General features: G+C 55.4%; 1 protein-coding gene and 1 non-coding gene across 3 annotated transcripts in view; one reads left to right on the top strand and one right to left on the bottom strand.

Moving 5' to 3' along the window:
* Nucleotides 1–24,889, top strand: part of SH3PXD2A (SH3 and PX domains 2A) — a 194,713-nt gene that overhangs the window by 7,736 nt on the left and 162,088 nt on the right. The window lies entirely within an intron of this gene.
* Nucleotides 12,696–12,825, bottom strand: LOC130029960 (small nucleolar RNA SNORA9). Its single transcript, XR_008793409.1, has one exon. It is a non-coding gene; the product is annotated as a small nucleolar RNA SNORA9 (small nucleolar RNA).

The following is a 24,889-nucleotide window of genomic DNA, read 5'->3' as shown; positions in this document are numbered from 1 at the left end:
CCGTACACCCCCCCCACACACACACCTGTGCTGGCCTCAGTCTGGAACGCATAGACCTAGACCTCCCCATCCATCCAGGAACACGGCCCTGAGGCGGGTCCCCCTGCCAGGGGTCACCTTCCCCTCCTAGGTCTCCATCCGTCCATCCGAAAAATGGGGTGCCTGCTTCCCTTTGGGGCTGCCTCACAAGGTCAAGGGTGCTGAATAGTGGTATGAAGGGCTTCTGGAATTTTGATCATAGGTGGTGCAGGGACATGTGTTCCTCCCCCCATGAGTAGTGGTGCCTGGCTTCCCCACCCCCGGAGTCCCCCGTGCTGACCCCCCCGCCCCACACACACACCTGCCCCTGCTCCTGGGTGGCTGCAGCCAGGGAGATGTGGGATTGTCTTAGGCCTTGGCGAGAGCCTCTCCGGGACTGTCTCTTCCGGGAAGGAGGCTTGGACCTTTAGCATCTTCCCCAGCCTGTTATTTGGGGGGTGGGTGTGGAGACAGGGCCCCTTGCAGTGCCATCAACCCGCAGTGGCTGCCTGTGGAGAGGAAGTGACACCCCTGGTGGCTGAGCCAGCAGAGGGAAACAGCTGCACTCCCAGTCCACCACACCCACCCCTTTCTCGCTCCCTGTCCTCATCATTTCCCTTCGGTGAGGAAGCGCCTGCCCCCAGCCTGGGGGGTGGGGCAGGAGCCCTCCCAGGGGGGTGTCCACGCGGCATTGGTCGTGCAGTAAGCCCAGGGGCCCTCTGGTCTGTCTGGGGGAGCTTTGGGATGGGAACTCAGACCTGGAAGACAAGATCATTGTGATCAGTTCTGCCCCCTGCTCTGAGAAGTCAGGGTGTGTGTGTGTGTGTGTGTGTGTGTGTGTGTGTGTGTGTGTGTGTGCACATGCTTGCTGACCCCGCGTGACAGGATGGTTGGGAACTTGCAGACACCCCCCATTACTGTGGGGGAGGGGGCTAAGCAGTGGGGTGGCCTCCCTCTCTTGCCCCTGGCGGAGAACTCTGATTTCTTGTTCCTGGAGTGGCCTCCCTCAGCACCAAGGTGACCTTCAGCAGAGCTATCTGGGGACATACGTTGAATTCCCACTTCTCTCTCATTGCAGCCTCAGAAGGGCCCCCCTGATTTTGTTTTCTTTGGGCCCTCGGCCCCGATGGCGCCAGAGCTTGTGCCCTGGTCTGAGGCCCAGGTTGCCCAGTGGGGACCTCGGGGCGGGGAATATAGCAGAGCCCAAAGGCGCGCCACTGGCGTCTCCCAACGCAGGGTGCTTCTGCTGGCCTGCGCGTTTCCTGTGGGCCGATGGTGGTGGAGTCGCAGAGGGCCAGCCCTGCGGTGCCCGCCCAGGGCTCCTGTGTGTGGAGGGGCTGTTCGTGCCTGTCTTTTGAAGTGGCTGCTCTGTGAACCCTTTCATGGCAGGCCGCACTCCGACCCATTCCGTTTCCTGATGGCCCAGACCCAAAGGGCTATTTTAAGGGACTGGCCTGTGTGGGAGAATTTCTCTTTGTAATGACAGAGAGGGAGGCCTGGCTGGCCGGGCACGGCGCTGGCTGGCAGCTCCAGGGCAGCTCTTTACTGAATCCCGCCCTGCGTCGTGGCTTCCCTGAGCCCTGAGCCCCCCACCCCGTGGCGGGCACCCAGAAGGAGCCACAGTGAGTGAGGAGGGCAGGGCCATCCCTGAGGTGGCTGAGCCCGGCTCCCTGCTGCGCGCCCAGCCCCAGAGGATTGGCAAACCGATCCTTCCCGCGCAGAGTTACGGTTGAGAATAGAACAGCATCTGAGTCGGGTTTCAAGCCGGGATTAATTATTTACTTTAGTCATCACCCGCTGGCAGTCAGAGAAAGGCAGTTTCGTGTTCCCCAGGACTTCTGGGTGTGGCGGCTCCCGGGCAGGGGACATGGGGGAGTTGAGTCAGAGGGGGCCTGAGTGGAGCCCCTGCGAGGTGCGGGCCCTGGCTGGGGGCAGCGCCAGGCCATCCCCGAGTGCCCACGGCCAGTGTTAGAGGAGGACACGGAGGCTCAGGGGCGCCGTGGCGGCCACGTGGCAGCTAGCGGGCAAGAGAGGGGCTTGCCCTCTCGTCCCCATGGGCCCCGCTGCTTCTGCCTGGGTTTGCTGGAGCCACGCTGGCCATCGGCTGGAAGTGCTCACACACATCCAAGCATGCATGCTGCTGCTCACGGTGGGTGATTCTGGAGGCCGCTGAGATGACCCAGCGGGGCAGTAGTAGCCTCAGGTGCAACTGGGGGGAGGAACAAGGGGGGTCTCTTCTGTTGCTTGGCTGTGAGTGATTTTTTTTTTTCCTGTAAAAGGGAAGTGGGCTGAGTCAGTTTGGGATCCTGTGTGCCCTGTTCAGCTATTGACTCTTGCGGGGCAAGGGAACGGCTCACACGGCTCCCCAGGTGGACTTCCAGGGTCTGGGTTAAACGACAGTCTGACCCTCCCAGCCTCTCGTGACCCATGTGATCTGGGTTTGGCTGGTGTCGGGCTAAGAGAGCAAACCTCGTGATAACCCAGTGTGGATTTCTGGGAAGGCTCAGCCGCTGTGTGGGGACTCAGAAATCACCCCCCAAACTATTGTCCAGAGACACTTTAGAGGCCCTGACCTTGAAGGCCCTAGCTCCTGGGGGCTCATGTATGTGTGTGCATGTGTGTGCCTGTGTGCATAGATGTGTCATGCGTGTGCACATGTTCATGCATATGTGTGTGTGTGTGTTTGCGTGCGCGCATGCGTGCAACTATCCCGCATGATTACAAGGAGCAGGGGGCTCTCATTCCTGGAGCTTTCAGACTGCTGAGTAAATGTGGCTCTGGCAGTGGAGTGAGCTCCTGCCATCCAGCACCCCAGGAACTTGGTGAGGTTCAGAGAGTGGGAGCAGGGCACCAGCAGCCTCTGTGACAACAGGTTCAGGCTCTGAAACCTCTTAACTCCCTCATTCCATGTGGTCAGGTTTCTGTTGCTCCACAAACCTCAGTTTTCTCACCTGTAAATTGGGATCACTAATACACACTGCCTCGTTCCTCCAGGGGTGACTCTCTGGAGTGCTGTTCAGCAGATGGAAGCCACCACGATGCCTTCATTCTCAAGGTCATCCTTGACCGCTGCCCACCCCCCAGAAGCTCCCTAGCTGCTCATTTTTCCTTACATCCCGTCTGTGACATTGCATCTTTAGTGCCTTGCACACTCCTGTAACGTTGGCCAAGAATGGTCTGGGTCTGGTCAGCGCAGGGCAAGTCCAAGCCTCCTGGGCCTCGTTGGACAGGCCCCTTGAGGAAGGCCCATGATCTGGTATTGATTCTCATGCAATCATTCAATCAGACAATACTTGGCTATTAATGAGGTGCCTCCCGGCAGACCAACCTCTTTGCCTGGGTGAAGGGCAGCGGTACCCAGATCTGTATTTGGGGACTAAAATGAACAGTGTGTCAGATGGGATGGGGTGGAGGGATCAGCCGTAGAGAAGTTGAGGCGGGGTGAGGGGACGGCATGGGGGGCTCTCGTGGGTCACCAGGGTGTCCGGCAGCCCTCCCCTCTGACTTTTTTTCTTTTTCTTTTTGGATCACTCCTGGCGATGCTCAGGGGTTACTCCTGGCTCCACTCTCAGGAATTACTCCTGACGGTGCTCAGAGGCCCATAGGGGATGCTGGGAATCAAACCCGGGTCGGTCACGTGCAAGGCAAATGCCCCACCCGCTGTGCTATTGCTCTAGTCCCTGTCCCCTAACTTTGAGTCTGATCTGAGGGAGCTGAGGGGAATGGCCTGGGGTCCAGGAGGATTAAGCGGGAGCGGGGGAGGGAGAGGAGTGCACAGGCCTGAGGCAGGTGTGCGGCGGCAGGCGTGCCTGTGTGAGGAGAGTGTGGGCTGTGAGGTCCTGTGGGTGAAGGCCCGGCCCCAGCCTGGCCCTCAGCAGTTGGGCCTCTAGTGGACTCGCCCATGGTGGAAACGGGGCCCAAACCCTCCTACAGAGATTGCTTCTGACGGCAGGGGGAAGGAATAGCCACTTCCACCAAGCGACGGGCTGCTTTGGAGCTCCGGGGACCCCACAGCAGCTGGTGATGGGAACCGTCATGCACCCCAGGCCGGTGCTGTGGGCAGCTGCCTCACGAGGTGACTGTGCTTGCTGCTGTCTCCACACTCCTCGCCGCCCACGTGAGCTGGCAGAGTCTGGGTCACAGGCGGGGAAAGGCAGGTGCCGAGACTTTGTTCTTTTCAAGTCTCTTCCTTCTGCCACACTTCTGTTTGTATTTATTTATTTATTTATTTATTTATGTCTTTGGGGCCAACAGCTGGTGATGCGCAAGGCTTACTCCTGGCTCCACACTCAGGACTCATTCCTGGCAGTGCTCAGGGGAACATGTGAAGTGCCGGGGATCGAACCTCTATCGGCTGCATGCATGGCAAGGACCCTACCCGCTGTACTATCGCCCCAGTCCCTGATCTTATGTTTCTTTATTTTTGTTTTTGTTTTGGATGTCTTTTTTTTTTTTTAATTAGTGAAACACCATGAGGTACAGTTGTAGACTTACAAACTTTCGTGCTTGGATTTTAGTTTTACAATGATCGAGTACCCATCCCTCCACCAGTGCCCATTCTCCACCACCAATGACCCTAGTAGCCCTCCCACCCATCCCGCCTCTGTGGCAGGACATTTCCTTTTGTTCTCTCTTTCCTTTAGGTTGTTGTAGTCTGCAATAGAGGTATTGAGTAGCCATTGTGTTTGGTCTATAGTCTACTGTCAGCATGCATCCTGAGCGAGTCCGCCGAATATTCTTTACTTGGCGTTCCCTTCTCTATCTGAGCTGCCTTTCCACCCAGCATGTGCTGCCGATTTCCAAGCTATGGGGCAGACCTCCTGGTACTTATCTCAACTATTCTTGGGTGTTCCACTCCCATTCTGTTACTTTATGTTCCCCAGATGAGTGCAGTCTTTCTATATCTCTCCCTCTCTTTCTGGCTCATTTCACTTAGCATGATACGTTCCATGTAGCACCACTTGTATGTAAATTTCATGACTTCATCTTTTGTAACAGCTGCGTAGTATTCCATTGTGTAGATGTACCAAAGTTTCTTTAACCAGTCATCTGTTCTCAGGCACTTGTTTTTTGTTTTTTGTTTTTCTTTCAAATTTTGGCTATTGTGAACAGTGCAGCAATGAACATGGAAGTGCAGATGTTTATTTCGACTGTACTTTTTTGCCTCTCCAGGATATATTTCCAGGAGTGGTACTGCTGGGTGAAATGGGAACTCGATTTCTAATTTTTTGAGAATCGTCCATACTGTTTTGTAAAAAGGCTGAACCAGTCAGCATTCCCACCAGCAGTGAAGGAGGGTCCCTTTCTCGCCACATCCGTGCCAACACCGGTTGCTTTTATTCTTTTGGATGTGGGCCAGTCTCTGTGGTGTGAGATGATATCTCATTGTTATTTTGATCTGATGATTAATGATGTAGAGCATTTTCTCATGTGCCTTTTTGCCGTTTGGATTTCTTCTTGGAGAAAGTTTCTGTTCATTTCGTCGCCCCATTTTTTTATGGGGTTGACTGTTTTCTTCTTGTGGAGTTCAACCAGTGCTTTGTACTTCTGTTTCTTTTTAAAGAACCACAGCATTCCACTTACCGTTTTGGCGATGGCACGTGTAAAATTGATAGATGGTAAGTAGTGCTGAGATTCCCACTGAAAGCATTCTCACTGTGGGGTGGATGGGATTTGCTGTGGCAGTAACTGGAGGCTCACCTCCATTGTGGGCACCTAATCTCTGAGTAACGTGCAGGAAACTGTCTCCCCGGCTAGGTGCGGAGGAGGAGGAGATGGAGGAGGAAGGATGAGGAGGATGAGGAGGAAGGAGGGCGGGGCAGAGAAGGAAGAGGAGTGGGAGGAGGAGGAGGGGTGGGGGAGGAGGGCAGAACACTAGTTATATGCCAGCCACTCTTCTGAGCACTCCACTCATTTCATTCTTACTGGAAAAAAAAAGGCACTCAAAAAAGGCACTCTGGCCGGGATCCTTGTTTTACTGATGAGAAAACAGAACTGAGAGTTAATTTAGGAAAAGTGATAAGCTCAGGAGAGGGCTGGCAGGGAGGGAGGGGGGATGGGGAAGGGACTGGGTGGAGGGGGGTGTTCCAGGAAACCTCACTTCCTGGCCTTCCAGGGATTGTGCCAGCCTCGAGGCAGCCCAGGTGGCCAGCTGCCTGGCCCGTCCACTGCACATTTGGTGTCTCCAAGCTGGAGTCTGCCATTGTAGGGGAACAAAAGCCCCCGTGGCAGACTGGAGCAGCCCCCTCTCTGTCCCCCAGACAGGAAGAGCCATTTGTTCCTGGAACCTGACACTGCAGGGGGTGGGTTTGCTGGGGCTCCTCTGCCTTCCCGGGCTGTTCACAAGTGCAGTAGAGCAGGGGGTTAAGGAGGGCCCCGCGGATTAGAGTGTCTGGCACCACCTCGACCTCAGCACTCACTGCCAGCAGGTGGCCAGGCCACAGCTTTAGCTTGGGGGTGGGGGTGCCCTCCCCGCCCTGCCTTTACAGTTGATTGTTGGAATGAGGTGGGTCCTAACCGGTCCTTCCCTCTTCCCAGGTCCCAAAATAAACAGCAGCTGTTTGGCTCCATTGTCCCTGCCTGCTGCCAGCCAGCCAGCCAGTGGCTACTCGCTCGCTCGTGGCTCTCCCTTGGCCCTGCCCGTCTGGGGGTCAGTGCTGTGGGCACCGGGGCCCTTGGGCTTCGTCCTTCCTGCTGGACGGCCCTGGCCTGCCCTTCTGGGCCTGATGGCCACTCCCTGGCACGGGGCCCATTCCCCACTGCCATGTAGCAGGTCCTCGGGGTGGGCACAGACTCGGGCTCCAGCCTGCCGGCCGTGGCTCCAGGCTCGGCCACTCAGTGACCGGTGGGCAGCTAGCTTCACCCTGAGTCTCCGTTTCCCTTGACGCCCGGAGCAGGGTTCGGTGTGAGATTGAAGGTGGGTCCAGTGGAGGCAGCCGTGTGGATTTGTCAAGGCCCGGTTTGCAACCCCTTTGCCACGGGGGGGTCTTTGCGACCTGAAGGGAAGGGCTGGGGGGGTGCGGTTGGGGGGGGGGGGTTCTCCACACCTCGGCTTTCTCTGTAAACCTTGGACAGCCAGGGCATCCCCCAAGCCAGTCACTGGGCGGGCGGTGCTCAGAACAGCAGGGGCCCAGAGGGAGCGCTGGGTACCCCTGCCCCCCCCCCCCGCCTCCGCAGATGAGGCAGGACACTCCCAGAGTGATGTCGGTGGGCCCCACGGGTGACTTATGTGAAGTGGCAAGACACTCCTGCAAGAGTGGCCGGAACCGCTCTTCTCCTCACCTGATCCTGCGCGGCGGGCGGCCTGTCCGCTAGGTTTGGTTTCCAGGCTGTGCGCAGCAGGGGCTGGGGGTGGGGTGGGACTGGCGAGAAAGTGGGTTGCAGGCACGAAGAAGGCAAGCTGGGATTTCTCTTGGACTTGGCAGTGGTTGTGCTGATGTAATCTAAGAAAGGGAAAGAGGAGTGAGAGTGCGGTAAAGACGGCCTCAGCTGGGCTGCCGAGCCCTCCCCACCCCCCAGGGGTGGGCCGGTCATCTCTGCTGCTGTGTGGCCGCCCATGTCCTCCCAGTGGGTGTCCACAGCCTCCCGCACACCGACAGTGTCACCCACGTGTCCCTGCCGCTGTCCCAGCCACCCTGCCTGGAGCCCCGGGGGCTGGCCGTGAGGCCACCTGGTGTAGGTGACAGTGACCTGAGCTGGCGGAGGGGGCCCAGGCTCCACTGTCCTTGATATCCCCCACGAGCCGCCCACAGCCACTCGCCTTCAGGGTGGCCTTTGAGCAGCCAGGAAGGAGACCTGGCCCGTGAGGAGGACGGTCGCTGGGCATCAGCTTGTTCCTGGTGTGCCTTCTCCCTGTCTCACCCCTTCTGCACTCTGCCCAGGCCAAGGGTCCTGTGTGATGCGCCAGGGCCCACCATGATGCTGGTCACTGAGCTCCTAGATGGTGTCACTTCCGCCTTTCCTCGACAAACCCTTGAGCGTTCCAGGAGGGCTCCTGACTGTTTCTGGGAGCCGGGGGATGGTGGTGGGGGGTGCTGCGCTCAGTGCTGACTTGTCGAAGTCGAAGGTGTGTAGTCCCTGTGACATTTCCCCAGACACGACTGGCTGCTCCTGTCCCACCTGCCAGGATCCCTGATGCCCACCGCACCAGTTAAGACCAACTTCATAACTAGTGCCCTCCCTGCTGCCTCTGGCCCTGCCCAGTGAGCAGGGCCGCTGGGGGGGTGGGGGGGCGCTGCCTGTGCAGAAGGGGCCCTTTCTCCCTCCTGGCATCTGGTGCAGAAACGCCACTTCCAGTGTCCGTGGGGGCACAGAGGCAGTGGCGGGGCCGGCTGGCTGTGAGCCAGAGCTGGGAGGAGTGGGTGGGCTGTGGGGGCCTGGATGCCTTGAGCACCACCTGGAGCCACCCCTGAGCCCCTGGGGAAGTGGTCCCCAGAGAAAGCAAGACACGACGGGAAAGCACGGGAAGAATTAAGGCAAGGGAGGTGAGGAGAGGAGCTGGACAGGGCCTGTCTTTGCTCCCTGCGTTTTAGGGAACAGAGGCTATGCACATTCTCACTGGGTCAGGGAGAGAGAGAGAGAGAGAGAGAGAGAGAGAGAGAGAGAGAGAGAGAGAGAGAGAGAGAGAGAGAGAGTGCACAGAGCCAGGGATGGGACCCAGGCCCTCACACAGGCAGGGCAAATGCTCTGAGCCACATCCCAGCCCCAGCCCCAAAGCTCAGCAGGCCCATAGGCCCCTCCCAGCAATTCTGGGCCACCTGCGCGGGCCACCCAATGTGAGCCTGAGGATGCTGTTCCACGGGGCCCTGCAGTGCCAAGAGGAGGCACCTCCTGAGGACCTCCAGGGCTCTACCCCGTGATGCCCAGGGGACGACACGGCGCCTTCATCCCTCTATTCTTCAGCTCCCTCTCCCTTAGAGCAAATACCAGCCTCTGCCCAGTTTTTCCCGGGCCAACTTCTCCCCAGGGCACATGTCCGAGTGTGTATGACCTGCTGAGTGTTTGTTCCGTAACTTCACCCCTAAGAAGGGGCTGGCCGGAGAGACTGGCCTTCCTAGCCCGGATTCCTGGAAGAAAGAGGGGTGCCATTGAGATGAGCTACCTACTTGGTGGGTAGAGGCGGGGGGGGGGGGGTGCCTGGGCTGACCAGGAGACATTCAGAGTGGGACTCCCTCAAAGCTTGCAGTTCCGTACTGACTCTGTGGGGCGTCAGGGGACTCCTTGTGCCACCCAGAAGTGGCTGGGAGTGGAGTCTTGGGGACCCAGCCAGCCCAATGGCTCCTAAGAGCAGGTAGCTCCTCTCAGAGTTTCCAGGACCTCAGGGTCATCTTTGCCCTTACCCCCGTGTCCTTTGTACCAGCCACATGAACCGGAAGTGGCTGCAGTGACACAGTCTCAAGAACTTCCTCCAGTCTGTGCCCAGCCTGAATTCCACTGTCCTCAGGTGTCACTTCACTCAGGGCGGGGATCCTGGGGAGGGGGAGTAAACACTTCCACTTTGGGGTGACAGGTCTCTTATCTGTTTTGAGGGGGATGCCACACTGGTGGTGCTTACGGATACTCCTGGATCAGTGCTCTGGGGTCACTGCTTCCTCGCAGTGCTTGGGGACCATGCAGTGCTGAAGACCATCCCAAGCCTCCCGCATGCAGAGCGTGAGCATGAAGCAGCTGTTTCGTTGTCTCCCCGGGGACAGCTTTCCTGACACAAAATTCTCCTAGCATTCGGTGAGATTGCTTTACATTGCTGAAATTCTAATTTGTTTTTACAACAATTTCAGACCTTTGTTGTTTATCCAGAGAATTGTACAACAACTCCCCCACAACACACACACACACACACAAACTATCAATTTTGCAACATTTTTCATTACTCCCAAAAGCAAATACTCATGAGCTGTCGCTTCCTTCCTCTTCCTCCTCCTCCATCCATACACAATACCCCCAGTTCTTGGAAGTTGCTGACTTAATTCTCAGTGTACTCACCAGTGCTGTACCTTTTGTGGAAATGCATCACACACTCTGTGCTCCTTTCAAGGTCTTCCCTTTTGATGCTCTGTAGGGTGAGTTGGGGTGATTCCCCTGGTGGCCGAGGTGCCCTGGGCACTCCCCCTCACTGTGGTCTTGGAGGGGAAGTCTGGGGTTCTGGAGAATTCCATGGAGCGCTTCTTCTCCCTGCCCTGGTAGCCGGTGCCCCGTCCCCACTCCCTTGACACTGGCTGAGACCCGAAAACCATGAACTTGCATCCAGTTAATTCCCACTTCTCCTTCTGGCCTGGACTTGGGGGGAAGGGTGGAAACAGCAAAGCCTGTCCTGGCCCCCGTCCCCCAGGGACTGGCTTTCCGGGAGAGGATGGGGACAGACACAAACAGCATCTTTATTTGTTTTTCCTGTTGACTGACTCCCTGGCTCCCTGACCAAGTTCTGGGGACCATTGCGAGGTTCCTGGTGAGGCTCTTCCCTGGGAACTCAGGGTCGTGTCATTGGGACTTCTCTCTTGGGGACAGCGGATGGGGAACTTGCCAAGTGGTCCGGAGACTGTGCGTGCGGAGCTGGACCGTGTTTGTTTCTCTAGCGGGAGCTGGCTCAATGCAAGAAGGGTGCATCTTTCCGGAGTCGCTCAGCGACAAGTAATATCCCAGCGGAAACGGTCTGAAATCATATGGAAGTCTATCTCCTTACTTTCAAGGCAGTTTGGCAGCTACTAGCAAGGCATACCTAATTCAAAAAAGGAAAAAAAAACCCCTCTCTCCTTATAAATGGACATTTGCATCTCGTTATTTATTTTTGGCCATTGTATACTGTACTGCCCTAAATATTCACCCCAATCATCAGAAACTCAGGGTTTTTTTTTTTTTGTAAGATGATTGATGAAAGAATCTGGGATTTATATCAATTCACATTGTGCTCTTTTGTCTGTATCTAAATTTAGACCACGAGAATTGATTTTATAAAAATTGCCGTTGTTGTTTTGGGCCACACCTGGCAGTGCTCAGAGGTTACTCCTGACGGGGCTCAGGGGACCATATGGGATTCTGGGGATGGAACCCGGGTCAGCCGTGTGCAAGGCTAGTGCCTTCCCTGCTGGACTATCTCTCCAGCCCTGAAAATTGATATTTATAACAAAGGTCTAATGTCTGGAATCAATTTAGAATCACTCTATTATCTTGCTTTCTCCGCCCCCCACCCCCATGACTGAGCATCAGGCAAAAGTAATATTATTTTTATACCTTAGGAATGATTTAAAGTGATATTTAAGAGCAAAAGAGGCAACATTAAGGGCCCTCTGGTCAACCAGAATATTTGGTTTAACACCTGCCCTTGAGTGACCTTGAGAATGGTTCTGTTCTGGAGATGATTATTATTTCTCCCCCAATGGAGAGCACAGGATTGAAAGTGTTGGTTAGATCAGGGGGTGAGGGGTTGGGGGTGGGGGGTGGGAGTGCTCAGAGGCTGCTGGTCGCAACAGGAACGGGTTGAACACTTTGGAAAACACAGGTTGGAAACATCTAGTAAACCTGACAGCGGGCCTCTCCTAGAACCTAGTGGTGTCACCTCTGGATAGATCCCCCTAAGCTCAGGGCCTGGGGAGATTGTCCCAGGAAAGCATAGGCCAGGACTTTTATTGCATTGTGTATACAAGAGTGAAAAATAGGTTTATTAATCAGAATGGGGATGGGTTTCACTGCAGGGACAACCACCGAGTCTTATTTATGTATGAAAATAGAAACTTGGCCTATGCGTGAGGCTGGGATGAGTCGTGCCATGGGAAGAAACACCCTCACAGTTTCATTCTTCCTCATCTCCCGTTGCTTCTGCTCACCGTATGTGCTCTGGGATGAGACCCAGAGAGACTCCAGGGCTTCCAGCGTTCCTTGGGTAGCACTCTCTGCTCCTGGAATATGATTAAGCCATCAGGAGGAATAAGTACTGGAGCTGGAGCGATAGTACAGTGGGCAGGGCTCTTGCCTCGCACGTGGCTGACCCAAATTTGATCCCTGACATCCTATGTGACCCCCTGAGCCTGCAAGGAGTGATCCCCGAGCTCAGAGCCAGGAGTAAGCCCTGAGTGGCCCCCAAACAACCCCCACTCCCCACATAAAGAAAAAGGAGGAAAAAATACTGATGGATAAACCTCAAAAGCAGTCTGGAGATTGAAAGAAGCTTTATACAAAAGGCCATGCATTGTTTGAGTCTATTAAACATGAAATTCCAGAATCAGCAAACCCATAAAGACAGAATTTAGATGAGTAGTTTCCAGGGTGGGGGGTAGTGGGGACTGCAGAGTGATTGCTAATGGCACTGTGGTTTCCTTTTGGGGGTGATAAAAATGTTGTGGAATTAGTAGTAATGATTGTATAACTCTGAATATGCTGAAAAATAAAATCCCACTGGGTTATGCATTTAAGATAAATTTGATGGGATATAGGAGTGATTTATCTCAGCTGAAAATGCTTCTAGGAGAAAGGGAAATTGCATAAATGTGATGTATTCGTTTGATGAAAGACTGGAACAACTAATGTCAGTTGGAAAGTGTCAATGTGGAAAGGTCCCCAAAACAGTATCAAGTGAATCAAGGCAAGTAGTAGAATATTACCTATTATGCCATTTGTGTAAATATTACCGAGGTGAATATCAAATCATTGCTGTAAAGTAAAAATTAGTTGCGTTTTATTTTATTTTCCTTTTGAAATTTCTATAACCGGTCTCTGGATGGAGCAGGGCAAGGCCTCAAACTGTTTCATAATGTTCTTGCAAGCACAGTGGAATGCATAGGGTCACTCCGGACCCCAGCCCCTGGAGGCTTGCAGAGTTGTGTTTTATTGACTTAAAAAAAAACCCTTAAAAGTAATAATGCCTTTTCTGTGGTCACGTATATTTGTGGTCAGGTAGATGTACAAGGGCTGAAAGGGGAAGAATTCAGCACACTGGCTACTTCCCCAGGGCAGAGAGAAATGGGAGGAGCACACAGGTGAGGCCCAACTTGACCCTGAAGGTTTATTTCAGGTCCTTTTGTTTATAAAGTGACAAAACAGGAGCATTTGAGTGGAGTGTAGGTGGATTTGGTTATGCATTTTGAAATTTGTTCATTCATTTGGCGAAGACTTATTGAAGGCCTATAATAGTGTCTGCCCTTATTCTAGACTTGAAAATGTCTAGTTCCCAAAACTGATGGTGCTCCCAGCCCTCGAGAGCTTGCATACCAGTGAAATGCGAAAGAAACTAAACTAAAACCAAATGCTTTTTTTGCTTTTGGGGTCACACCCGGCGATGCACAGGGATTCCTCCTGGCTCTGCACTCAGGAGTTACTCCTGGCGGTGCTCAGGGGACCATATGGGATGCTGGGAATCGAACCCTGGTCGGCCACGTGCAAGGCAAACACCCTACCCGCTGTGCTATCTCTCCAGCCCCCCCAAACAAATTTTTTACAGGCTTTGGAGAAGACACACACACACACACACACACACACACACACACACACGCACGCACATGCACACATTCAGGGATCACTCCTGCTGTATTCTGGGTGCCAGGGATCTAAACAAGATCAGCCATATGCAAAGCGAGCTCCTTATCAGCCATACATGTCTGTCTGGCTGCTTCAAACAAACTTAAAACATAACTTCAAAATTGAAAAACAAACTAATAAAGGGGATGGCGTGGTAGAACTGCATGAAGGGTGTTTGCCTTGCATGCGGCTGACCCAGGTTCAATCCCCAACATCCCATAGGGCCCCCTGAGCACTGCCGGGAGTGATTTCTGAGTGCAGAGCCAGGAGTAAGCCCTGAGCATCACCAGCTGAGACCCCAAAAACAAACAGACAAGCAGAAAGCCAACTAATAATACTTTAAATTCAGAAAGAAAGCTCAGATCAAGTTGGTTGGTTCATTGGTCGGGAGAAAGTCTGGCCTTCACCTGGGTTTGGTGGTCTGGGAGATGACTCAGGCTGAGCTCCTGCCGTGTAAATTGAATCCCTGATGCGCTGGCTCCTCTGCTCTGTGGGGCCCCCAGCCCCTCAACAGTGCATGCGTTCTTGGGGGCCCTCGCTGCCAGATGTGTGTAAGCAACACGGCCCAAGTGTGTGACTCCCCCAGGAGCACATGTGTGCAAGCGCCACAGCAAATCATCACAGTAGCAAAAGTGGGTTTGGGGTAGGGTGCTCTCTTAAAAAAAATTGGGTGATAGGTAGGTGTGAATTTAGAACGTGTGAATTTAGGGGTGCGTGAGCCTGGGGGTGTGCTGAGGTTGGCAATTCCCTGCTCAGTGCCCACAGACGTTGTTGTTGGAAGTTAGGAAGAGCAGAGCTGTGAGAAGTCTCGGGTGCTTTCCCTCTCAGTGGGACCTTGCTCCTGGGGTCAGCTTGTAGCCACCCTCCTCCAGGCCTATGTTGGCTCCTCCCCTACTCAGACCTTCAGTCCTTGGAGCTGCAGCCCCAACTTGGTCCTCGTTCTTCTGATTTCCACCCCCCCACAACCCCACCCCAGTCGTGCCACTGATCCATCCAGAATAATCTCTTGGTCCTGCTTTGAGCGGGCCACTTTCCTTCTTGGGGTCCTGGGGAGAGAGCCCAGAGGTTAAGGTGCTTGACTTGCATGCAGCCTACCCCAGTTCAACCCCCAGCACCGCATGGTCCCCCGAGCATTGTGAGGCGCAGCCCTGAGGTCCCCCAAACACCAGTTCTCCTCTGGCTCCCACACTGAGCTGAGAATCACTGAAGGAGTATCAGGCTTCCTGAGCAGGTCCCGCCCGAAAACTAACAAACCTCTGAGCCTTCTACTGCTGGGCTAGTTCGTTGGCCCCTATTGGGGGTGCTGGGCCTCTTAGAAGAAGCCGTACTATTCTGGATGGATCAGTGGCATGACTGGGGTGGGGTGAGGGTGGAAATCAGAACAAGAACGAAGTTGGGGGTGCAGCTCCAAGGACTGAAGGTCTGAGTAGGGGAGGAGCCAACATAGGCCAGGAGGAGGGTGACTACAAGCTGACCCCATTCCCCGAAGGGCCGGGGAATGTCTAGACTCCATTCCCTGTAGCTCAGCAGGAGAGCACCTGGCATGTGGGAGGCTGTGGGTTCAATCCCTGGCACCAAAAGGAGGAAAAAAGCTCCTTGCTCTTGTGAAGCTTCAGTATATGAGAGACCCCCCCTCATGTTCCCCAGGGCAGCTAAGTAGAATAAAGAGAGGGCTCTGTGGAGATGAAAACAAATAATAAAGCAGGTGGCGCAGAAGCTTCTGGAAGGGATGTACTTACTTGACCCAGATCTCTGAGGAATGGCCCATTTGCACACGAGTATGTGCCTTGGTGTGGAAGCCCCAGAGCATGCGTCGAACTGTGTTTAATTTTGGGGTCACCTCCTAAGCTGTGCTCAGGGCGTGCTCCTGCCCTCCCCACTGTTCTGTCTCTTTGACCCTGAATAAAGCTGTTGGGTGGGCCCACTGCAGATGGCTCCCAAGCATCCTCCCCTTTAAATTCTCACGACCACCCTGTAAGGGAGGAGAGACTGGGGAAGGGGGAGGAACTGGGTTGGGGTTGGGAACTGGGAATCCCAGCAGGCAGGCAGGTTTTCTGGGCTCTCCTGGCTGACCCTCAGGTCACTGAAGGAGAAGGGGGGGGGGTGGGAGCAGCCCTCCCCGGGGACAGAGCAGGAAGGGCAGCTGCTGGGGAGCCCCAAGGAGCCCGAGTGTGGGAGCGGGGGACCCGGGTGTGCTGGGGGACTTCCTGCGAGCACTCGCTGGGGAGGTGTTGCTTGACACACCCCAGCGTGTGTTTAAAGATGGAACGTGCGGGTGGGAAGACCGCCAGGACCCCAGCGCGGGGAGGGGACAGGCAGAGCAGCGGGAGGGCAGCAAGATGGAACGTGCGGGTGGGAAGACCGCCAGGACCCCAGCGCGGGGAGGGGACAGGCAGAGCAGCGGGAGGGCAGCAAGGAGGCTGCAGGGGCTCGCGCCATGCCCTGGACCTGCCCCTCGGCTCCCTACGCGGCCCCGTGTGTGGAGTGAGAGGGATGTGAAGCAGGCGGCCTAGTGGGGCCCCAGGACGCACTGAGAGACAGCAGTGCTTCCGTGCAGGGTGGGGTTTGTTGGGCAGTGCCCCCCTTCCCATAGGACCGGGTACAGTGGTAATCACTATGGTTTCCCACCTTTTCTGCCCTCTGGGCCATGAATCAGAGATGGAAGACCACCGTGCCAGCCTCTATCCAGAGCCAAGCCTCTCTCCCACTCAAAGCCAGTCGATGTCAGCCCGATGCTTGGCCAGCTTAGGTGGGTTTCTGCAGGTCACAGGTGCCAGCTGAGGTCAGGGCAGTGCCCTGGGGGCCACCTGGCATGTCTGCAGGTTCAGCTTAGCGTCTCCCATTGCCTGGAATGTGGCTTCCGCCACTGAAATCCTTCGAGGCTTATCTCTGATCTCTTCCGAAACTTTCCAGGTCTGTCCGAGGACTCCTGTCTCTCAGCCCTGGGTGACGGTCATATTTCTCTGCAGGACTCATGGAACAAGCACGTGGGTCTGTCTTGGATACTTAAGACGAGCTGAGAACGGACATGGGCCTGTCAGTGGGCTCTCGTCTGCTCATTAGCACTTGCTCTGCGGGTTCTCACCTTGCTAGAACCAGGGCTTTGGCGGACCTTGAACCTGACTCTGTCAATATTTGCTGCTCCTGCCCTGTGTTACAGCCATTTTGCCCCGAGCAATGAATCATACTTCTTCAGTTCATTGCCCATCACTGCACAGACAAAGCCCTTTTCCTGCTTTCTCTTCCCCCTGCATAGTAATTCCCGCTCCTGGCCCTCTTCTCCGGCCTGTCCACCTGAAGCTGTTTACCGTATGCCCACGTAGCCTCAGGGAAGAGGCAGGGCTGTCCCTCTGGCTCTCTGCAAGCCAGAGGTTCTTTGGCCACTTCATTCCGCATGTTTGTTGGGCCTTAGTTATGCCTCTGCCTTCTTGCTTCTGGCTGCTGAGGGTAGTTCTTTTCTTTTTTCTTTTTTTTTTTTTTGGCGGGGCGGGTGGTCACACCCGGCAATGCACAGGGGTTACTCCTGGCTCTGCACTCAGGAATTACTCCTGACAGTGCTCAGGAGACGATCGTATGGGATGCTGGGAATTGAACCTAGGTCGGCCACATGCAAGGCAAACGCCCTACCTGCTGTGTTATTGCTCCAGCCCCAGCTGAGGGTAGTTTCATGCTGACTTTTACTTCCCATCTTCACAGACCTTGAGGGCAGTTCTCCCTAGCACAGCGAAATCCCTGGACCCTGCGGCCCTCTGCAAAGTGCAGATTTCCCCAGCGTTCGTGCCCAGGAGTGGGAATTGCTGGCGCTCAGGCAGTGGGGCTGCTTTTCACGAGGGTAGCCTGGCAGGTACACACCCCAGCAGTGACCCCCTGCTTTCCTCAGACACAGTGTGACACCCAGAGGGTCCTGCGGAGGCAGGCATCTTTCTCTGTCCCTCCAGGGAAGGATGTCTGCACTGTTGACACTCCTCTCTGAGGTGGCGTCCAGCCCCGGTTGGAGGAGAACGGGGTGAATGCCACGGTCTTCTTGGCCTGTGTCCCGTCCTTGCGCCTTGTAATGCAAGTTATTCTTTTTCTTTCTTTTTTATTTTCTTTTTTTTTAATTCTCAATCTACTTCTCATTTCTTTGGACCAGAAACCAGTTTTAGGTTTCACCATTACCTTAACGACTTAGCCAGGTTTTCAAAACTAAAACGCCTTTGTTTTTCATCTGAAGTAAGGCTCTCTTATCTCGGTTTCCTGGGTGCTCAGAGCCCCAAAGCCCCAGTCACCCCCGGCCCCCCTCCCCCCGCGCCCTGTGTCTTACCCAGGACAGGCCAGGGGACTTGAACCTGCCTTCCGAGGGGGCTGGCCGAGTTGTGGCCCTTCCTGCTGTGCCTCTGAGCCCCGAGCCAGGTGTGGGAGTTTGCCCTGCTGATGTCACAGCCTGTCGCCTGACATACAAAACCTTATTTTCTGGGGATCACGGTCACGGTCCTCCCGTTGTTCATCTATTTGCTCGAGCGGGCCAAGTAACATCTTCATCGTGAGGCTTGTTTTTACTGTGTTTGGCATATTGAATACGTCACGGATAGCTTGCCAGGCTTTGCCACGCGAGCGAGATACTCTCGGTAGCTTGTGAGATACTCTCTCCGAGAGGGGCGGAGGAATCGAACTCCGGTTGGCCATGTTGGCTGCATGCAGGGCAAACGCCCCACCCGCTGTGCTATCACTCCAGCTGTGGATAATCAAGGGATAAAGAACACAACCAGTACCGCTTCCATCTTTGGGCCAGAACCTTCCCATGGATGATTAACCAGGAGTGTTATGGGAATTCTGTGGCCGGAGTGCAGGGTCACTGAGACCCTGTCCAGGCGTGTGTGTGCTTCAGGTCCCCTGTGAGGTCCTTGTGCAGTTTCTCTGCTGTCACCAGTTCCGCCGTGAGCTCAGGGCGGGCAGTGATGGGGTCTGCCTTACCCTTCTTCACAGGGCCACCTCCTCCCCTCACCACACAGAGCCTTGCACTTAGCAGGTGCTCAATAAATACTTGCTGGGTGGTTGACACAGGATTACATGTTAATTCATCATCTTCAAAGGCCAGAACCAGACTATTTTAAAAAACAAACAAATTTCCTTCCTTTCAAAAGTGGCTTTACCTTCTTACCCTCACTAATGTTCGTTTTGGTCCCATTTATGGCTTTTTTTGGGGTGTGGGGAGGCTCGGGGGAGTGACTCAGCGTCTCTTTAACTTAAAAGAGCGTAATAAATTACAGTCTTTAAAGCAGATTGGAGGCCTGTGTGTGTCCCAGGAGGTGGGCTGAGCCACAACCTACCCGATGGCGCCTCTGACCGCCCCACCCCTGCCCAGACCCCCTCACCCCCACCCAGAGCAGTGTGTGGTATCCTCCAGATCGTCATTAAATAAACAGTCCCTTGAAAACACAACATTAAAAAAAAAAGTGCTGTCTATGGATTGTATCACGAGAGCTAAATATTATGGAAAAGGCCAAATATTTCCACTGTGTTAAGAAAATAAGAAGCCGGCAGCTTGGAACTTCCCACTCAGTGGGCAGAGATGTGGCGGAGACTTCAAAAGGGGAACAAGCCACAGAGACAGCGTGAACGGCCGCGGGTGACTGCGCTGCTGAAGGGTGTGTGTGGGCACACATGCATGCATGCGTGTGAGTGTGTGTGTGTGTGTGTGTGTATGTGGAGAAGTGTAGGCATATGTATGTGTATGTGCCTGTGGTGGGGGTGGGGGTATGTTTGTATATGTGTCTGTGTGCCTGTGAGTGTTTGGTATGCTTGTGTGGAGGTGTGTGTATGTGTACCTCTGTGGAATGTGCGTGTGTGTCTGTGTGATTACACGAGTGATGTGTGTATATGTTTGTATGTGTGCCTGTGTGCCTAGGTGCATGCTTGATGTGTATGCTTGTGTACAGAAGTGGAGTGTGTGTGTATGTGTGTCTGTGCATAGTTGCTGTGTGTGTCTCTGTGTATGTGTGCATGTGTGGAGTGTGTATATGTGTGTCTGTGCATGTTTGATGTGTGTACCGGTATGCTTGTGTGCATGTGTAAAGTGTGTATGTGTGTCTGTATGTTTGGTGTGTGTATATGGGTATGCTTGTGTGCGTGTGTAGAGTATGCCCGTGTTTGGTGTGTGTGCATGTGTTGTGTGTTTGTGGAGTTGGTGTATATGTGTGTCTGTGCATGGCTGCTGTGTGTATATGTGTATGTTTGTGTGCGTGCGTGTGATGCTCCTGTGTGGGACATATATGTATGTGTGTATATGCGTGTACATGTTTGCGGTGCTCGTGTATACGTTCCCACGTGCTGCCCCATTCACCTGGGAAGTAAATTCAGGCCTTTCTCAGTGATCTGCCCTGGCGCCCTAGCAATGGGCCTACCCCGGAGGGTGAGGTTGGTAGGCGGGAGGGGCAAGGACTGAACAGAAACTCTTTGTTCTTCGAGACCTTCTAGGCGTGAGGCAGATCTCCGGGAAGCGCCTCCTCATCTTGGGTCTGAAATGAAGATGGACACGCCAGGGGCTGAGGGCTCTGTGTGTGTGTGTGTGGGGGGGGGGGGGGGGGCTGCCCTTGGGCTTCGGCTTCCCTAGGCCTGGAGGGAGGAGCAGGCAGGGAGCGATGCTGAGCTCCCTCCCTAGCCGACCAGGCGGGCTGCCTTTATTGGGAAGAGGCCAGGAATCATCTTGCTTTTATTAAAAAGTCAGGCTGGGTTATCGCAGGGCCGCCGCCGGAGAGGGCAGTGCTTCAAAGCTGACCAGGTTCTGTGCCCCCAGCCTGTCCGCTTTAATGAGCTGGGGGAAGCTCGTTTGGGGAAGGGCAGTAAAGCTGCTCACTGGACTTGCAACGTGAGAATGTTGTTCTTCGACCTGAGAGGGCTGTCTGTCGTGAATCATCGGGAAGGACTCCAGGTGGGGAGAATGGACTCTTGTTCCTTCTGATCGGGACCTTGGCACTCTCCCGGGCGTCCTCCCATGGGCCGCAGGGCCGCACCCACTCGGCCGGGCTCGCAGAAGCAGAGGACCACGACGCTTGCTGCAAAGGCCTTCCTCCTCCCCGCAGACCTGTGCCCGTGCCCTCAGCTCCTGCCTGGCACTGCCAGCATAGGGACCCCGGTCTTCTGCCTTGGTTGACTTCCGTGCTAGGGACTGTGTGAAGTTCTCCATACGTGGGTTCTCCCTGAAGCCTGCTGGAGCCTGCCAAGGGCCGGGCTGTGTCTCTGTAGTCTTAGTGTCTCCCCTCCTCCCCATTTGCAGGAGAGACCGGTGGCCCGGCAGGCCCGGGAAGGCTCACCCGGGGTCCCTTGGGCAGTGGAGCGGGAGTTCAAACCTGGCCTGGGCTTTCAACACTGAGCTCTGTCTCTGTCCATCCGTCTGTCTCTCTGGCCAGGACATAGCCTTGTCCTCAAAACCCTCATAGTCCCCCGCTGTGTAGAAAGCTGGCATTCAGGCAGGGTCCAGCAGCATCGGGTGACAAGAGCTTGTCACTTCCAGGTGCAAGCCCCAGTGTGTCAGCCTTGCATCCATGATTTCTTTTTTTAATTTCTATTTTTTTAATGTTTTTAATAGTCCAGAGATCTTTTTATTTCATCCCCATGCTGTGCATTCCTGGGAATGGGCTCTGGTGGCTCAGGCACCTGTCGTTGGCCCTGGCCGTGAGCGGCCGTGGAACCTGAGTCCCTTTCTCTCTGGCTTCCTCCTTTTCCTGATGGTTTTCCTTCATCCATTTCAGAAAGCCGTCTCGGCTCTTGGAGTGCTTAATACGCTCCATAGGAACACTCATTCCTCGGCACGAGCGGAGGGTTCTCTTGACTTGTTTGCTTACGACGATGCCACTCGCATGCTGGGTACCATTGCAGCTCCCAGTCTGGCCTTGGAACATCCGTGTGGGGTGTTCCTTTTCGGATAGTGCTTGTTCCCTTATGCCCACAGTATCCCTTTTCTTGGAGATCTGCCTGTATGCGGCCAAAGGAGCAGCTCCATGTTTTCTAAAGGTCTAAAGCAGACAGCGGTTGGGCAGGGTTTTTTTTTTTTTTTTTTTTTAATTTACTGGATGGGCTGGAGCGATAGCACAGTGGTAGGGCATTTGCCTTGCAGGAGGCTGGCCTGGCTAACCCAAGTCCGATTCCTCTGCCCCTCTCAGAGAGCCCGGCAAACTACCGAGAGTATCTTGCCCGCACAGCCAAGCCTGGCAAGCTACCTGTGAAGTATTCGATATGCCAAACACAGTAACAAGTCTCACAATGGAGACGTTACTGGGCTCACTCGAGAAAATCGATGAACAACAGGGAGGACAGTGCTACAGTGCAATTTACTGGAAGGGGGTGATTCTGTCCAAAGGGTTAGCAATTTCTTTCTGTTGATGATCGATTGATTGATTGATTGATTGATTTGGGAGTCACATCCGGCAGTGCTCAAGCTCCCTCCTGGCTCCACGCTCGGAGCTCTCTCAAGGTGGTGCTTGGGGAACAGACTATGTGGGGTGCCACGGATCCCAGCCAGGCTGTCCGCGTGCAAGGCACACATCCGACCTGCTGTTGCAGCGTGTTGGGGGTTGAGCCCGGGGCCTCATGCATGGGAGGTGTCGGCTCTGCCACTGAGCTGCCCGCTCCCCAGGCCTTCTGATTCTCTCAGAAGCCTGTGTGGCGCCTTTCGTGCAAAGGAGGCCAGGACTCAGAGAGGTGACGGGTGCTGCTGACGCCCCTCTGCTCAAGGGCGGTGGTGCTGGCTCCTTCTCTTTGCTTCGGCTGTTTGAGTAGCGTGCCTGGGGGTGCACAGGGGAGAGAGGGGAGGGGAGCAGGAGAGACTGCAGACGGGGGGAGGCCGAGGGACCTTCCTGCCATCCCCCCGAGGCATGGAGTGGCTGCTGCGGGGGTCAGGGGGGTTCCCTCGGCCCCTGTATTCCCTGCTCATCCACTCGGTATGTGACAGCTGGCCCCAGGACAGCCACGCCAGGAAGAAACTGGACTGACCCCTCACTGCCTTCCTCCTTCCTGCCCCAGCTGGAAACAGCCTTGCAGGGCCCCCTCCCTGCCTCTCTACACTGCATCTCCCAACCTGACGGTGTCCAAGGCCTTGCACTGGCCCCATGCAGAAGAGCACACCGCTTCCCCTCTCAAAACTATTTTCTTTCATCCCACAAGCATTTATTAAGCGCCACCTGTGTACCAGGCAGCAGATCTGCCGCTGCAGAGTTCAGCGTGGCCTGGCTCCCTTCTGGGAGGGGCTGCAGGGCTGGACCCTGGAGTGGGGGTGGGCAGGGGTGGCGGTGGTGCTGGACTGTGGTCAGGAGCCGGCGGGAGGCTCTGGGGCAGGCACGGGAGAGAAGGCTGTAGAGTTCGCAGGAGGTGGGAGATTCCGACGAGGAAACATCTGCCAGAGCTCATTGTGGGGCGGGAGTGAGGTGCTTCCGGGTCCTCTCGCCCTCCCAAGCCAGTGCCCCATCACTGTGTGAGGCCGCTTCCAGTCTCCGGGTACCCTCTTCTCCTGGGCATAGGGCAGAGCCTGCTTTGTGCGTGGACCCTGCGCAGGGCAGGGGTCGGACTTGCTGCCGTCTTCAAACCGAGGCTTAGGCACTGAAAGAAATTGAGCGAGCGAGGAGGAAACCTGGGGAGTCCGGCCCCCCAGACCCTGGGCTCCTCCGTTTCCCAGGGGAGAAGCTGGCTGAGGGCGAGAGGGAGCCGGTGGGTGGGCTGGGAGCCTGAGTACGGTGCAGAGAAGACCCAGGATTGAGGGGAAGCTTCTCTCAGGAGCCTCGTGGGGTGGGGAGAGCCGGAGCCTGGCAGGCCGGTTGTGCAGTGGGGCTGGAATCAGTGCGACCCTCAGCCAGATGCCCCAGTCTGCACCATGGGATGGCCGGGGGTCCACCTGTCCAGCACGTGGAGAGCCCTGACCCACCTTGGCTGACTTGGTCAGCTCATGAAACTCCAGGTCCGTGGTACTCCAGGTCAGTCGGTGATGGGTTTAATTTATAAGAGAGATTTTAGGGGGAAAAAACCAAACCTACCAGCAGGTTCTCATACAGGAACTGTGTGTGATAGCACAGCACGCGGCCGACCGGGCCGACCTGGGTTTGATTCCTCCACCCCTGTCGGAGAGCCCCGGCAAGCTACCGAGAGTATCTCGCCCACACGGCAAAGCCTGGCAAGCTCCCTTAACGTATTCGATATGCCAAATACAATCTCACAATGGAGACGTTACTGGGCCCACTCGAGCAAATTGATGAACAACAGGAGGACAGTGACAGTGACTTGAAAGATCACGTTACACACCAGTGTGACTGTTCTCCGCTTCCAATGGAACTAAGTAGACTGGACCAGGGAGGTGGCTTAAAGGGCTGGTTTCCTGCTTTGCTTGCTGGGGCCCAGGTTCAGTCCCTGGGACCATACCATCACCCAGCACAGCCAGGGGAGTACCTTGAATAAAACAGAACTGGGTGAGTGCATCAGTATTGCCTTGAAGCAGGTGTGCCATGGGAGTCGACACTGTCTTTGACCTGAAAAAGCTTGTCAGTGACTTGGTGGGATTTGCAGGGGAGAAAGTCACACCCAAAGGTGCTCAGGGCTCACTCCTGGCTCTGTGCTCGGGGCTCACTCCCGGCTCAGGGGACTATATGTTGTCCGAGGGATTCGAATCTGGTCAGCCATGTGCCAAGCCAACGCCCCGCTGTACTGTCTCTCTGGCCCCTTGAGTGGGATTTTGATGTCCTCCTGCTCGCATCCCGAGGGCCCTGTGGGAGGAGGCAGTGCATGGTGCTTTGCCGGCCAGCTTCCAGCCACCCCTGGGAGAAAGTCGGCATGGAATATGGCCCTGCACAGAGTGAGGTTCCAGCCAGGCCTTGAGCCCAGAGCTTTGCTTTCGAGGAATGTGCGGGTTCACCCCGCGTGCCGTGGCTCCTGGGGTGCTCACGGAAGGTGGACCGGGGCCTTGCCCGTTTAGAGGGGGGCTGGCGCTTCAGTCTGTCCACCCCCCAGAGCACTCATGGAAGCCCACTATGGAGTGGACCGGAGGGGCCGAGAGAAGCAGCAGGGGGAAGTGAGGGGGTCAGGCCAAGGTGGGGAGAGATGAGTCATTTTCCGTGGCCCAGGCTCTGGAGGGTGGGTGGACACGGGTCACGGCCCTTATGTGGGTCACAGCACAGAGGGGGACGGGCCACTGCATGGCCGCGGGAGGCGCAGAGGTGCAGGCGACTGGACTCTCCTTCTTCTGTCCAGTCACCCTGCTCTCTGACAGCCGTGGTGACTGAGGGTCGGGGGACAGTGCTCCTGCTCCTGGATTCCTCTCCGGAGGTTCCCAACGCCTGGCAACATCCTGGGCACCCAGGCCAGGCCCCAGATCCCCACCACCCCAGTCACCCCACCTCTGTAC

This window comes from Sorex fumeus, unplaced genomic scaffold, assembly GCF_029834395.1.
Source record: "Sorex fumeus unplaced genomic scaffold, SorFum_2.1 ptg000043l, whole genome shotgun sequence".
In the NCBI taxonomy this organism is placed as follows: domain Eukaryota; kingdom Metazoa; phylum Chordata; class Mammalia; order Eulipotyphla; family Soricidae; genus Sorex; species Sorex fumeus.
The sequence above is the reverse complement of the archived record's forward strand: the minus strand, read 5'-3'. Positions and strand labels throughout refer to the sequence as shown.